The sequence below is a fragment of the Sus scrofa genome, chromosome 1, assembly GCF_000003025.6.
Source record: "Sus scrofa isolate TJ Tabasco breed Duroc chromosome 1, Sscrofa11.1, whole genome shotgun sequence".
Lineage (NCBI taxonomy): Eukaryota > Metazoa > Chordata > Mammalia > Artiodactyla > Suidae > Sus > Sus scrofa.
In genome coordinates this window covers 121,646,406-121,661,221 of record NC_010443.5, presented here as the reverse complement: position 1 = coordinate 121,661,221, position 14,816 = coordinate 121,646,406, and the positions used below count along the sequence as shown (strand labels likewise).

Sequence of the window (14,816 nt, the reverse complement as noted above, 5' to 3'; positions counted from 1 at the left end):
AGCAGCAAAAGCTCCAATTTGACCCCTAGCCTGGGAACCTCCATATGCCACAGGTACAGCCCTAAAAAGACAAAAAAAAAAAAAAAAAAAAAAAGAGAGAGAGAGAGAGAGAGAAATGGTTTGTTTGTTCCTGCTCAAAGAAGTGGCATAGCAGGATGCATTAAAAAACATAGAAGAAGTTGTTTAGTCATGTGGAGACCAGAAAAGAGGAAGGGTAATGCTTATGGCTTAACAGTTGCAAGAAAAAGAGAATGCAGAGGAATTTCATCAACACCTACTGCTCCACTACAAATCTCTGGAGTCTAAAAAGCCTGCAACCATCAATATTTCTCCCTGTTTTGCCCAGAGGTTCATGAGTTCCCATCACCAGCTGCAGGATAAACAGCAACCTGCTGAGGGAACAGCCACCCCTCTGGTGCCCCTGACAAACAAGGCCATCAACATCATGTAAAACTCACTGCTTTTCCAGGGACAAGCCACTAGAACTGATGAATCCAACAAGAAGACAAGGGTACCACTGCCAGGTGCTGCCAGAAGCAGGGATAGGTCCTCAAGTGTAACCCTTCAAATCACTCTTCTGTTTTTCTTCCCATGCCTTCTACCAACTGCCACCAAAAGCTGCCTAAGACAGTCCCCCCCCCACTTCCCCGGCTCACTGCTCCCCACCCCCTCTAGGCAGCAGACGCCCCTAGGACATGCCTGCTGATCAGTGACTGCTTTCCTGTGCATTCCTCCTAATGAGTTTCCCAGCTCTAGCCCTGGCTACCTACAGACCAAGATCCACATTGAAGTCAGAGTCATCTCTATAAAAGTTAAATGGCATTATGTCACATTCCTGATTAAAACCCTCCAATGACCTCCCATTGGCCTAAGAAAAAAAAATCAAATTCTAACATGACTCATTGCTCTGCAACCTGGTCCCTGTTAGCTTTCCTAGCCTGATTCTCATCACTCTCCTTACTACCCCCATTCCTCCTTGTAACCCCTCACGTCTATTTTACAGAAATACTCAATTTAGCTTCTTTCCATTTGAGGGCCTTCACACATGCTCTTCCCTCTGCCTGTAATAAGCCAACCCCATTGTCAACCCCTTCACCTGAAAATTCATACTCAAATTTCCAATATCAACTCATATATCACTTCCTCTAGGAGTCCTCCCTTGGTCTCCCAAATCAAAGATAAGAGCACTTCCTATCTGCTCTCATAGAATCCAGAACTTTCCATTTCAGAGCCCCTATCATTCTAGAATGTGTCTGCCTATTGTATTGGCTGATTTCCCATTAGTCTACAACTCCAGTGGGGCAGAGACCTGATATGTCTTATGTATAGTTATACCTCCAGCATCTAATGCATGCCTGGCTTACAGCAGTATTCAGTAAACATTTGCTAAATGAAAGAATGATTGCTGCTCTCAGTTTCTATAAGGAATGAAACAAAGGCCTCCAGATGCTAAAATGCATTTCCCTTTTAGCAACTATCCCTTCCCAGACCCCAACCTCAAGTTCAAGAATGTCTTAGATCTTCCCAAATTGTGAATCATCATGGCTTTCTTGACTGCTCCCTCTCTCCAGTTGGTCCCCATCCTCCTGTGCACCCATCCCCCAAGCCTAGGAAGAACCTCAAAGAACAAGAAGCATTTGATTACCAATAGGAACAGGATTGCAGGCAAACTGAAGAGCATGAGATAGGAGGAAATTTGCAAATTTGGGGGGAGGAGGGCAAGAGGAAGCACTCTGGCTCTAGAAGAAAATGCACAAAAGAGATTTTTTGAGGGAAATCCCTTCTACGAGAAGTAACATGGACAAGGGAAGTTTTAATCCATAAAGGACTATCTGTGTTCCAACAAATACGTACAACAACAGATACAAAAAAGCAACATGGAAAAGGATTCTGTGACAATGACACCTGGATCTGGTGGCCCCATCTGGTCAGAGAGTTAAGGCTAAGGCTCATCAGCAAATTCTAAGCCAACTTGTTAGGACTTGAAAACTCTCTCTAGGGACTAAGTAAACAGGTTTTGTTTTCATGGGCGCAGAGTCCCTCGAGCAGGTGAAAAGAATTATTCTTTAAGCAAGATGGCAAAAGGGACTCTCCACTCTGACAGGCGGTAAAAGAAAGAAATTCAATCTCTCAGGAAGTTATTAAGGGTACTGGCCAGTGGCCAACTTTTTCTTCCTTTTTCCTTATTGGTTCGCTAGATTGCTTTGATGGATTAGTACTAACAGGCAGTATAAAGGATGAATTAAATACACGATTATTTAATATAAAGGGAACTCAAAAGAAAATACCCATGAAACCCTTTCTCTCTCTTATTTTAGATCTTCCTACAAACACTTATCATTTTAAAAAACCTCTAACAATTAAACATAAAGCAATACCATATTCTTCCTAAAATTACCTTTAAGCCATACAACTATTTCATTGCTTTTACTTTCTCTAATGCCATTTCACAAATATCTTTGAAGTCTTTTTATTTTAAAGATAATGAATAAATTCTTTTTAAATTTTAGCCATTTTTGCTTTTGTAGAAAATATTCTCTATTGCATAATGAATCCACAATAATAATGCAATTACTGTTGTATAAATTAAACAATATTTATGTAAGATTCGTAAAAGTTGTTTCTTATTAATGACCTGATTCAAGTGTTTTTATTCTCTAGAGCATATGATTACAACAAAAATTAACAATTGAAGTTCAAGTCCATGTTTCCTCCAATTCAATCTTATCCTTGTAACAGCAGCAATCCCAGCATATTTAATGGAGGATTCAAACTAATGTAGCAGATCCCAGTGTAAATTTGAAGAAGTAAAATTTAGTGCTTTTATTGTTGTACATATATGAGTTCACCAAAATACTCCAGCTGACATTCTCTCCACCTGTAAAAGATGTCAAAGTAAAGAAAAAGCCATCTTTTGTTGAACTTTAGAATCAGTGAAAGTCTAAAGAAATAGACTCAAAAAAAAATCAAGTGATAAAGGATTTGTAAATAAACTATAATAAAAAAATAAAAATACAAAAGAAGGATTTGCTAAAATGAAATCTAGCCCCAAAAGTAGGAACTTAGGAATTTGAAGTTCAACCATTTATAAGTGCTAAAGCAAATATTATTTCCATGAATACCTTCCTCCTTTTTTGAAATCACCTCAAAGCTGAAGAAATGGGAAAAGCTGAGCTGCTAGATAGGTCTTATCTTACCCTTACCTTCACCTTATGTAAAGAATTAAAATGGTGCTTTTCTTGTGTCAAAGTGTTAGTGGGTTTTTATAAGAAAGGTCTGTGGAAATGTAGGGAGAGAAATGGAACTACAATAATAGCTAAGCACTTTATGTGTGTTAATTCATTAAAATGACTACTTTATTGGCAAAGATTGAGAGCAATGCTTGCATGAAGAATTTGAGGCTTTTAACATTTTAAATTCGGGTTTTGAATCTTGGAAAATAATTCCTCTAATAGGAAAAATGGCAAAGTCGAAGGAAAACTGCAGTTTGTTCGAGGGAAATAGGAGTTGGTTTCAGATACCTTGAGATTGAAGGTGGTGACAAGACATCCAAGATGGAAATACTACTTAAGAAGCTATTTGCCAAAAAAAAAAAAAAAAAAGGAGTTCCCGTTGTGGCTCAGTGGTTAACGAATCTGACTAGGAACCATGAGGTTGCGGGTTCGATCCCTGCCCTTGCTCAGTGGGTTAACGATCCGGCGTTGCCGTGAGCTGTGGTGTAGGTTGCAGATGCGGCTCGGATCCCGCGTTGCTGTGGCTCTGGCATAGGCTGGCGGCTACAGCTACGATTAGACCCCTAGCCTGGGAAAACTCCATATGCCGTGGGAGTGGCCCAAGAAATAGCAAAAAGACAAAAAAAAAAAAAAAAAGAAAAGAAGCTATTTGCAGAAGAGGGCATCCTGGTCAATCATCCTGGTGATTCCTTAAGGAGGTCCCTGCTTATAGTGAAAATGGGTACAACTGGATGCAGGTGACTCAACACTTTAAACAAAGGATGAAAATGGAGATTCTCTTTAATGATCAGAGGCCATTCAGCAGTCAAGTTATTAGAGTTAATTCCCCCTGCTCCAATTCCATGATCACCAAGCAGTTTGCTGATAATAACTTGCTTTCCCACAGAAATCTGCCTTCGGGGGAAAAAATACACCTGTCATGCATGTTGAAGTGAACATTCTGGCCCTCTTGACAGCTATATTGCATGTTTTCAATTAACAAATTGTCATTCATCTTACTCTATAGCATCAGTCTCCTGAGCTTGTATTAACCTGTCCCAGAAAGACAGATCTGTTTTTGGTATGCTGTTGAATTAGGGTCCAAACTCTACAGCACAAATGACCCACTCTAGTCATAATAAACTCACCAAGAGGCCACTAAGGGAACAGCCTGCTGACCTGCTGAAAGGGCAGTAGGACGCTATGGCTGCAAGCTTATACTTGGGCATCATACCACCTGATACTGGATTCCTGCTTTTTCTACTAACATTACAGAATATAGTACAAGTAAGCTCTGTAAGCCTCAGAATGTACACACAAGGACACACAATGGAAGTACTTGCTAGATATTAGTTATCTTGAAGGAAGCCCTCTGAACGTTCTCTGTCAAAAAGTCTACATAAACATAGGATGAAATGAGAACAGTGAATGTAATTCCTGTAAGATGCTCTGTCATAAAATAAAGGTGGTAAAGTGTGAGTGAGTAATGAGACTGGGGGTAGAACCAGTGAGAAGAGAGATTAGAAATATGAGGGAGAGTAACAGGAAGGCAAAGGAATCAGAGGAGACTGGACAAGAAAGGGGAAAGGCTGGGGCCAGGGCAGCTGGGGAAGAGACAGGAAGCACAGGTGAAGCCAGGAGAGCAGCAAAGGTAGATTCTTGGCAGCTCTCAAGAGTGCTGCCCAGGAAGCCCCCCTGCCTAGCTTCATCTCAGGGTCCAGGGAGAAACTGGACTATCCCTACTGGGGGATTCTCTACTGCCTGCAAGCAGTGGGTTCTCCCCCAGTTCTCAGGACTTAGGGACAAGATGGGCCATACAGCTTCAAGGAGCCCAACCCCAGCCCTCAACTCATTAAGATCTCCTGCCCCTTCCATTCTATTCTCCAGTCCCTGTTCTGTTTTGCTTACCTTCCTCTTTCCCCAGATCTGTCTTCTGGTCCTCTTTGGGGACATTGTACTATATCAGAGAGACATTTAGGATAACAGATCCCAATCTCGGCTCAATTACTTTCTATCTAGTGTTATTTTGACCAAGTCACTTACCTTTCCTAAGACTCAACCTCCAAATCTGTAAAATTGAGGTAATAATGCCTTCCTCCCAGGACTGCTACAAGGTTAAATCATGTGTAAATATAGTTCACTCCATAAAAATGTGATCCCTCCCCCTTCTTCCTTCCTCTTTGCTCTGTCCTCCCTCCTCCTGCTTCCTCCCCTTTGCTCCTCTTTCATTCTCTCAGTTTCCTTTCCGTGTCCCTGACTTTCCTTCCCATTTCTCACTAAGGCACATGCTTCAAAGCCCAGCCCAACCCCTTTCTGAGGACTAACCCATAGGAAGAGAGGGGAAGGTGGCTGCCTGGGAAGCCAACACCAGGCTAGGCTTAGGTGAACCTTGAAAAACCCACCTGCTTGAGCAAAGTAGAGTCTGAGGATGGGAAATGGGATGGCAGGATATGGAATCAGCCCCTTCTTTCCTCCTGCTGCCTCCATTGTCTCTGGTCCTACCCCTGCCCCTTCCTCCCACCCAGCCCTAGGTCACGAGGAGCTGAAAAGCAAAGCCTCAGTAAGTTCTCCCATCCCTGGACATGGTGGCCTTGCAATCATATCTGCTGAGAGTCATGTTGATCAGCCCAAGAAAATTCCCCAGGGCCCCCCATGCCAGGCCTCTAATAGATGAGGTGAGGGATGAAGCACAGGTCTAAGAACCCAGGGAAAGGAGATGGTGGTGAAGCAGGGAAAGCTCAGCCTTGGGAGGTTAGACCAGTGATGGATAAGGTGAGGAATAAGCAGGGCCTCAGTCCTGAATATGTGCAGCTTTGAGTGCTGTGTGAAGGTAGAAGGTGTAGATAATTCATCATTCTGGGGGTCAAGGGCAGCTGCCGAGAGCCATAGTGCTTGTGGAGTGTAGATAGTGGGTAAAAATAGAAGTAAAAATTTTTAAGCCAGTCTGTGTGAGTGTTTGTCAAAGTGATGGTTAGCACAGCCAAATCTATAAACTTCTTACCAATTATATCTAATTACCATGACTCAAAAATAAATTATTCTATTTCCTGTATAATGTATATCAGATTGATTTTGTTGTAAGTTGTCATGCCGACACTAAGTTCTGTTTATATCCTGTTAAGCATGCAGCTGTTACCCAGCCACAAAATTCTAAAGTAGTGGGAACCCTGCTTCCCCTCCTCCTCTTGTTTATCCCCTGCTTATTTTCCAACCTCATCTCCTAGTTTTCTTTTCTCTTTCCTTTCTCCTCCTTTCCTGGCCTGCTTTCACTGCCTCTTGCGTGCATTTTTACCCTTCCTCTCCCAAACATGCCTCCCTGGCTTGATCATCTTGCTTCCCCTTCTAACTTCCCCATTTCTCCACCAGCAATGGACTCAGACAGCCCGGTTTGGTCTTGTTAGCACTCTACCTCCGGCAATCCCCCTCCCTTCCTTTCTTTTTATTTTTGTCTTTTCTAGGGCCACACCCAAGGCATATGGAGGTTCCCAGGCTAGGGATCTAATCGGAGCTGTAGCCACCAGCCTATGTCAGAGCCACAGCAATGCAGGATCCGAGCCACGTCTGTGACCTACACCACAGCTCACAGCAATGCCAGATCCCTAGCCCACTAAGCAAGGCCAGGGATTGAACCCACAACCTCATGGTTCCTAGTGGGATTCATTAACCACTGAGCCACAATGGGAACTCTCCCCTTCCTTCTAAGCCCTGGTTTTCTCATCTGTAAACAGAGACATCAAGATAACTCATGGGATCATTTAGCAAACTAAATGAGGTCATCCTTGTTAAAAAAAAAAAAATTAGCACAGTTCTTCCTACTACAAGGTTAATACCCAAGAAAAAAAAGCTATTATTATTTTTATTTTTCTTGAATGCATTTTTAACTCTACATATGTATAAAACCTCCTATCCATTTGAGAGCACCCCTACTGATGCTCAATCATCAAACACTTATCAGATGTTTATTCTATGTGAAACCTGGGCTGGGTAGAAGGATGCAAGGATCATTAGACACTATCTCTCTTCAAGATACAAGAGTCTGGGGTAGAAAAGAACAGGTACATAGAAAGGTCATTAGAATGGCAAGTGCAGGGCTATGGCAGGGAGGGACTGAGAACTATCGAGGAAAAGGGAAGGGGGCCACCAAGCCTGCTCTGCAGAGTTAGCAAAGACCTCACAGATGGTGATTCCAAGTCCTTTTGAAGAGAAGAGTTTGCTTAATAAAACAAGGTAACTACAGGCAAAAGGAACAGCATATGGAAAGACCAAGTGTTGTGAAAGGAAACAGTGACTGTCCTAGCAACCAGATTACAAGGAGCATGGAGGAGTATGCTGTGATATGGGGTTGGCAAGGCAGATGAGAGAAATTCTGAAAGAAGTCCTCATTATCATCATCCTCATCATCATCATCATCACTCCTGTTCACTGGGTACTCAGCCTGATGCTAAGCACAGACATGTATCATCCTCAACAGAACTCTGTGGACAGGGACTATCATTATCATTCAATAGCTGAATGATGACACAGAGCACTGCTATGGTCAAGATGCTGTGGTTGAGCCTCAGATAATGGGGAGGCAGAAGAGCTCTTTCTGTAGAAAAGTATGATTAGAATCCAGGCCCTCTTGTCCACAGTCATTGCTTCCTTGTGTCTCTCTATGCAAGTGCATGCTGTCAGAGCTTTCAGGAGGATTTTACTCTCACAACATGGACTGGCATGGAAAGAGATGGGGAAGCAATGACAACAGTCAAGTGGGGTTGGATTCCAGAAATGTTTCTACAGTTGCAGTTGACAGACTTTATAAACAGTCCATATGTTGGGGTGCAAAACAAGGATGAATCTGGGATAACTTCCAGAGTTTTGGCTCAAGACAAGGAGAGCATAGAGGTGCCATTAACGAAAATGACAAATATAGCAGAGAAATGAGAGGGAAGAGAGGTTGGAGGAGCAGAAGTAGGGATTGGGTGAATAATAAATAACCGTAAGTAAATTCAGTTTGAACGCACTAAGCTTGAAATGTCTCTTGATCACTGAAAATATCTTTGGCACAAAAGAAACAGATTTGTAGACTTAGAATCATCAACATATAAGGAAGCACTGAAATCAGGGGGAATGAATGATCTCATTCAGAAAGAAGAAGAATAAACAGAAGGAGGAGAGGAAAGAGGGTGAGGATGAATCAGTAAGACAAGGACATAATCCTAGTGAACACTCAACCTTAAAAGAAGGGTCAGAGAAAGATGTATTGAAACTAACTACTGTGGCTTTCCTACTGTGCCCTCATCCTCAGGGCATCCCACACAGAGCCCAGCACTGGGTAAGCAGATGGTCAACAAACTAGTATTGAGTAAAGAAGAGGAGAGAGGAGAAAAAGGTAGGCTCAAATTAAGGAAGGACAATGTTTCCAAAAATAAAATGGTAATATTTAATATTTATATTTAACATTTAATTAGAATTTTATTTGTTAATATTTGGAAAATATTTACTTTTGCTAAAAAGTAAGACTTTAGGCATGTGCTACAAATGTAAACCATTTGGAGGTTACCATTTTTTTTTTGTCTTTTTGCTATTTCTTGGGCCGCTCCCGTGGCATATGGAGGTTCCCAGGCTAGGGGTCAGATAGGAGCTGTAGCCACCAGCCTACGCCAGAGCCACAGCAACGTGGGATCCGAGCCGCATCTGCAACCTACACCACAGCTCACGGCAATGCCGGATCGTTAACCCACTGAGCAAGGGCAGGGATCAAACCCGCAACTTCATGGTTCCTAGTCGGATTCGTTAACCACTGCACCATGACGGGAACTCCTACCATTTTCTTTGACATCATTTCTCAAGAAATCCTGAGAACAAATACTAGCGTCTAAATCTTGTACATGCCATGCAAGCATCTAGGCTACATAAAGAAATTTTATTTCAAGGAGAGCCACAATTTCTGATTTATTTTGAAATGATAGGTTTAAGTCTTTTCCTACTAAATGAAAATTTCTAATTTACCATGTAAGAACAAAATAAAATCCTCCTGAGCACAAAATAATCCTCCAGGGACTCACACACACAAAAATCACTTGGTGGTGTCTCATTTTCAAAGATACATGCATGCATGATGAAACAATATAAAAGCACAAGATAAATAATATAGGTCAAAAAATCCCTCTGAAATTACATTTTCTATAAAGGCTGACAGGGAACAACGCTGGAGCAAAGGTGGCCATTATGGGACACAGGTGTTGGTAATTCCACACATAAGACTGTATTTCTTCATCCCCTTTCTTATAAGCTTTCAGCCCCCAATTAGTGTTTCTCACCCATTTCCTTTTTCTTCAGAACACCTAATTGTCAACCAGGGACCTGAGATTCTCTCATGTCTATCAACAAAACAACTAGAAAATCCATTTTTTTGTTCATACAAATCACAGTATTAAAAACATACCCTTCAAGCCTCAGAGGAAGAGCTCAGTGACAAACTGTCTGTGTCCAAAGCATGAATTGATCATAAACTGAACAAGATCTTGAATGGGTGTACCAGGCTCTCTGACAAAAAAAACCTGAAAACCAACTATTATCAAAGGAAGTAAAAACTACCCACAGACCCAGAATAAATGGACATTGAAGCTACACCCACTGGCCAGGAAATAGGTGATGCTGACAGAATAAAAATTGGAACTTCAAAGGAAAAAACAGAAATATCCTTTTTCCCAAATCCAACTAAATTTCCCCAAAATTATTTTTTAATGAGAGGAGAATAATAAAGACTTTAGTAAACTTCAACAACACATAAGATAAAAATAGCAAAACAAAACAGCAACCTGGAAAAGAGAAATAGAAAACCCCAAACAGCCCAGAGCTAACTTCCTTCTTGGTCTCACCAACCCCTGAATACTCCCCAGACTCACCTCAGCCTGGACCTAACCCTCTCCCCTAAAAGGGAGATGTCCCAGCAGTGCAGCAAGATCAAACAGGTACCCATTCCATGACCATATCAATGAGAACAACAAGAAAAGCAAGGCTATTCTGAAAGCTGTAATAAATTACATAGAAAACAAACTAGGTCTCTAGGGGACATTCTTGAAAACCTGAAATCAACTCCCGGAAAAACACTCTTGACCACTTACCACTACCGGAAGCTGCTAGAGGGCAGATCAGAATCAGCATCTCACCAGAAAAAGAGAAAGGCGTTGCAGGAAATCAGCTTCAGTGGCAGTGAGGAATTAGGGGAGAAAAAAACTGTCCTTGGAAAAGTACTAAAAGCCCAGAAGAGTTTCTCCTGTAGTTGCCTGCTGCTGCTATGAGGGTGGAACTGGTTAATCTTGGAGAAACAAAAGGAAGCTCCCTAGAGACTGACTTCAGCAGAATGGCTCCTTCTGTGGGAACCAAGAATTCAGAAGGATGGAAGCCACAACGAAGGGGCCACCAGCTACCACTTCTGCTTACCAAAACTTTTATCTGCCCTGGACTGAGAAAGATAAATAAACATCTTTGGAGTTCCCACCTGTTTTTCCCAGAGATAAAGGAATTAGCGATGTCCGCTTTTTTAATCATTATAAGGGGAATTCAACTCCCTTATGGATGAAAGCCCAGCACATTCAAGCAACATTTAATACACAGAGCGATGACACTTCTTCTTTCTTAATACCCTTAATTTCAGCTCAGAGGAAGCAAACAATTAACCCTAATGGTGCTGAAGAACAAATGCACATGGGGGTTGGATTTAAACTTTCTAGTTTAGAATTGCTTTGAGAGGGTTCTGGCTCTTAAGATGGGATTTGATGAAAACAAAGTATTTTGGCTTATGCCTATTTTAAAAACAAAGGATTATGGATACTTTTCAATACATCTAAATCCATTTATGGATTTTCCAGAAGTTGCAGCAGATTTGCAATTTGAGTACTGAAACCAGATATGTTTTAGTCCTGTGTCTTTAACCAAAGCAAGCAGATCCCCTGTTCATTGTCAACTCCACTCTCCAGCAACAACGTGGTACTGAGCCAGATCAGAGAGAAAGGAGGGCCCTGCCTGGTCAAGGCTCCACAATCATTAAGAAAGGACAGATTTCTTAGGACAAGAGTAATGGCTTTCTTCCTTGCATGATAAAAAGGACTAAGAACAGTCTATATGAGAAGCAATCATTTCTTTAAGATACTTACAATGAAAAACTCTTTTAAATTACAAAGCAATTTAAGTATAGCCTCTATACCATTTTTAAACCATCACGTTGGCAACTGTTTTAAGTCTGATAATTACCTTTGTTGAAGAATATTTAAGGAAATCTGCACCTTCTCCCACACTGTTAATAGGAATAGAAATTGATAAAATATTTTTAAAGGAAAACTAAGAAATACCTATCAAATATAGAAATGTGTATGTTTCTATCTCTTAGGGATTTTCCTTATAGATGATCACAAGCACGTGCAAATGTATGTGTAAAAATGTTCATTAATAGCACTATGATGGCAAAAAACTAAAAATGGCTTCAATACAGGGGACTGGCTAAGTAAGATAAGGTACATCCATGCAAGAGTAGTATGCAGCTGTCAGGAGCGGGGAGAACGAGCATGAAGAATCAGATGGTCCAGGTCCACCAGGGACTGACCAGGTGCCTCTGAGCAGGTCCCTAAACCTCTCTGGGCCTCAGTTCCTCATTTGTAAAAAGGTGAAATTATAGTACTTACTATAGAAGATTACTGTGACCAGGGCTTGGAGCATAGCAGATGCGCAATAGATATTAGTTCTTATCAATGAAAGAGGTAGGCCTCTTCAGACTGACATGGAAAGATGTTTAAGATACTTTGTCAAGTGAAAAAAGTAAGTTATAAGAAAACATATATAGGGTAATCCTATTTGGTGAAAATATTTTAAATGTGCTTGCTGCTTACTATCTGTTTCTCCCCGCTACAATATAAGCTCCTTAAGACAGGGACTTCTGTTCACTGTTGCACCCCTAGTGCCCATCACTGGCATTCAATAAATATTTGTTCACTGAATGAATGATAACAGGAAGGCTAAGCAAGAAGAAATAATTAACAGCAATTACAAAGAATGTATGGGGGTGGAGGGGCTGGTGGCACCTGGAAGTAAAGGTTCTTACCCTCCTGTACTGCTTGCATTTTTCAAAGTCAGTTTGTATGCCCATCAGTGAAAATATAGCTCTTAGAAGAGAGTGGGTTTGTTTACAGAGAACACCTTGAGATCTACAGTTGCCCCCACTATTAGCACACAGATAAGGGAGAAGGTATCGATTCTCCCAATAATCTTATAAATTAATGGGTCAGAAAGCAACTTACAAAAGAAGGAAGGCATAGAACTCTTTTTAGTTCTTGGCCTTCCATTGTTTTTCCCAAAGTTATTCCTATAATCACCAAGTCAGATCTTCTGCCTTAGCCCATGGGGACCCCTCTCCGTCACCTGAACACCAAGTGCATATTCCTACCTTGTCATCTTGCTCAGGCCATCCTCTCCTTTAGGAAGATCTTTCAAAAGGACCAGATCCCATGCTTCTTCTTCACGCTCAGCCTTTTCTTACCCTCTTCCTAGCATCTCAGGTCCCTCCGTCATGGTCACTGCCAGAGACTAGGTTTAGATTTGGTAACCTTCACTGGTACTTATCCCACAGCGTCTTCTATTTTCCCTCCCATCTGATAGAACTTAAGATGAGGACTATAAGCACTGTGTCTTCAATTTTGCAAACCATCTCCCTCTCTCTCTCTTTCTCTCTCCCTCAAACACACACACACACAGCCCTACACAGTAAAGGAGAAAGTGTGACATTAAAAAGCTACATGGTGGATTCTTTCCATTTGCCCCAAAGTTTGTTACACAAGAAAAACTTCATGTGCCTTGTTGTTCTTCCTGAAATTTCAAGACCAGAGATGTCTTCCTTTGGCTTACTAAACATATTTTTGTTAATGCTTCTAAGAGATCTTAATTGGTTGAAAATACCCTAGTTATTCATATACTACCTAGTCTGAACTGATTAAATCATAATATCTTCTTCTAATCAATGACACTGACAGAATGAATAATCTTTTTTAAGTTTATGTTATTTTTATTTTTTCCATTATAGTTGATTTACAGTGGTCTTGTCAATTTCTACTGTATAGCAAAGTGACCCAGTCATACATATATATATATTCTTTTTCTCACATTAACCTCCATCATGTTCTATCAGAATGAAGAATCTTAATGACAGGAGAAAATACAGAAGGGCTTGTCACACCGACAGCAAGACTACAGAACATCTACTTCATGTTTATCCCATGCATAGAAGTTCTCATAATGTGTCTGTGTCTGTGTCTGTGTCTGTGTGTGTGTGTGTGTGTGTGTGTGTGTGTGTGTAAGAGAAAAGGAGAGGGAGAGATTTCTAGCACTGATTCCTTATAATTTTGAAATATTCATTCATTTTAAAATGCAAGTATCTGGAGTTCTCACATGGCTCAGTGGGTCAAGGATCCAGCAATGTCACTAGTGTAGCTCTGGTTACAGCTACAGCAGGGGTTCGATCCCTAGCCCAGGAAATTTCACACGCTGTAGGCACAGCCCAAAAAAAAAAAAAAAAAAAGGCAACGCAAGTACCTTCATGGGGAGAAGTTTGGGGTTAGCAGATGCAAACTATTACATACAGGATGAATAAAAAATAAGATCCTACCGTATAGCACAGGGAACTATATTTAATATCTTATGTATGTGTGACTGGGTCACTTTGCTATATAGCAGAAATTGAGGGAACATGGTTAATCAACTATACTTTAATAAAAAAATTTAAATCCCATGATAAAGCATAATGAAAAAATATGAAAAAGAATGTATATATTGTATATATGTACAACTAACTTTGCTGTACAGCAGAAATTAACCAACATTGTAAATCAACTATACTTCAAAAAAATTTTTAAATAAATAGGACTTAAAAAATAAAATACAAATATCTTGCCACTGAATAGTTCTTGCAAATATATCTTTGAGTGTTTAAATAAAAAAATAACTTTATACCTTCATTGGATTATGTACTTAAAATCCTAGAGCATGAGATTTATTTGCCCCATCATTTTAAGTCCCAAAGATCTTTATACATCTCTGGAATATAAAATTATAGCAGTTGCTGCCATTCCTCGGCCCGGCTCTCATGTCACCCATGTATCCCCTGATCCTCTCCCTCATTTCATTCAGATCTGTACTCAAAGTCTCCCACTGTGGGAGTTCCTATTGTGGCTCAGCGGGTTAAGAACCCCACTAGTATCCATGAGGGTATGGGTTCAATCCCTGACCTTGCTCAGTGGGTTAAGGATCCGGCATTGTCGCAAGCATAGGTTGCAGATGAGGCTCGGATCCAGTGTTGCTATGGCTGTGGTGTAGGCTGGCAGCTGCAGCCCTGATTCCTGGGAAATTCCATATGCTGCAGGTATGGCCCTAAAAAGAAAAGAAGTCTCCCATTCGGAGAGGCCTGCCCTGATCATCCCACCTAAAATAACACACATACCCTATCACTCTCTGTCCTTTATCTGCCTTTATTTTTCTCCATAGGAAAAATACACAGGCATCATACTGTTTATTTTCTTATATGTTGTCCAGTTTTCCCCTTCAGAAGCTGAGCCTCAAGAAAGCAAGGACTTG

General features: G+C 41.0%; 1 protein-coding gene across 16 annotated transcripts in view; it reads right to left on the bottom strand.

Annotated features, from left to right (window-relative positions):
* ATP8B4 (ATPase phospholipid transporting 8B4 (putative)) overlaps nt 1-14,816 on the bottom strand; it is a 285,562-nt gene that overhangs the window by 253,412 nt on the left and 17,334 nt on the right. For 4 of the 16 annotated variants that reach the window (XM_021095763.1, XM_021095823.1, XM_021095867.1 and 1 more), the window contains exon 1: nt 5,256-5,404. The exons of 2 other annotated variants lie outside the window; for them this stretch is intronic. The gene's annotated coding sequence lies outside the window, so the exon portion shown is untranslated. 10 more of the 16 variants (XM_021095845.1, XM_021095833.1, XM_021095779.1 and 7 more) reach the window with 9 other exon arrangements.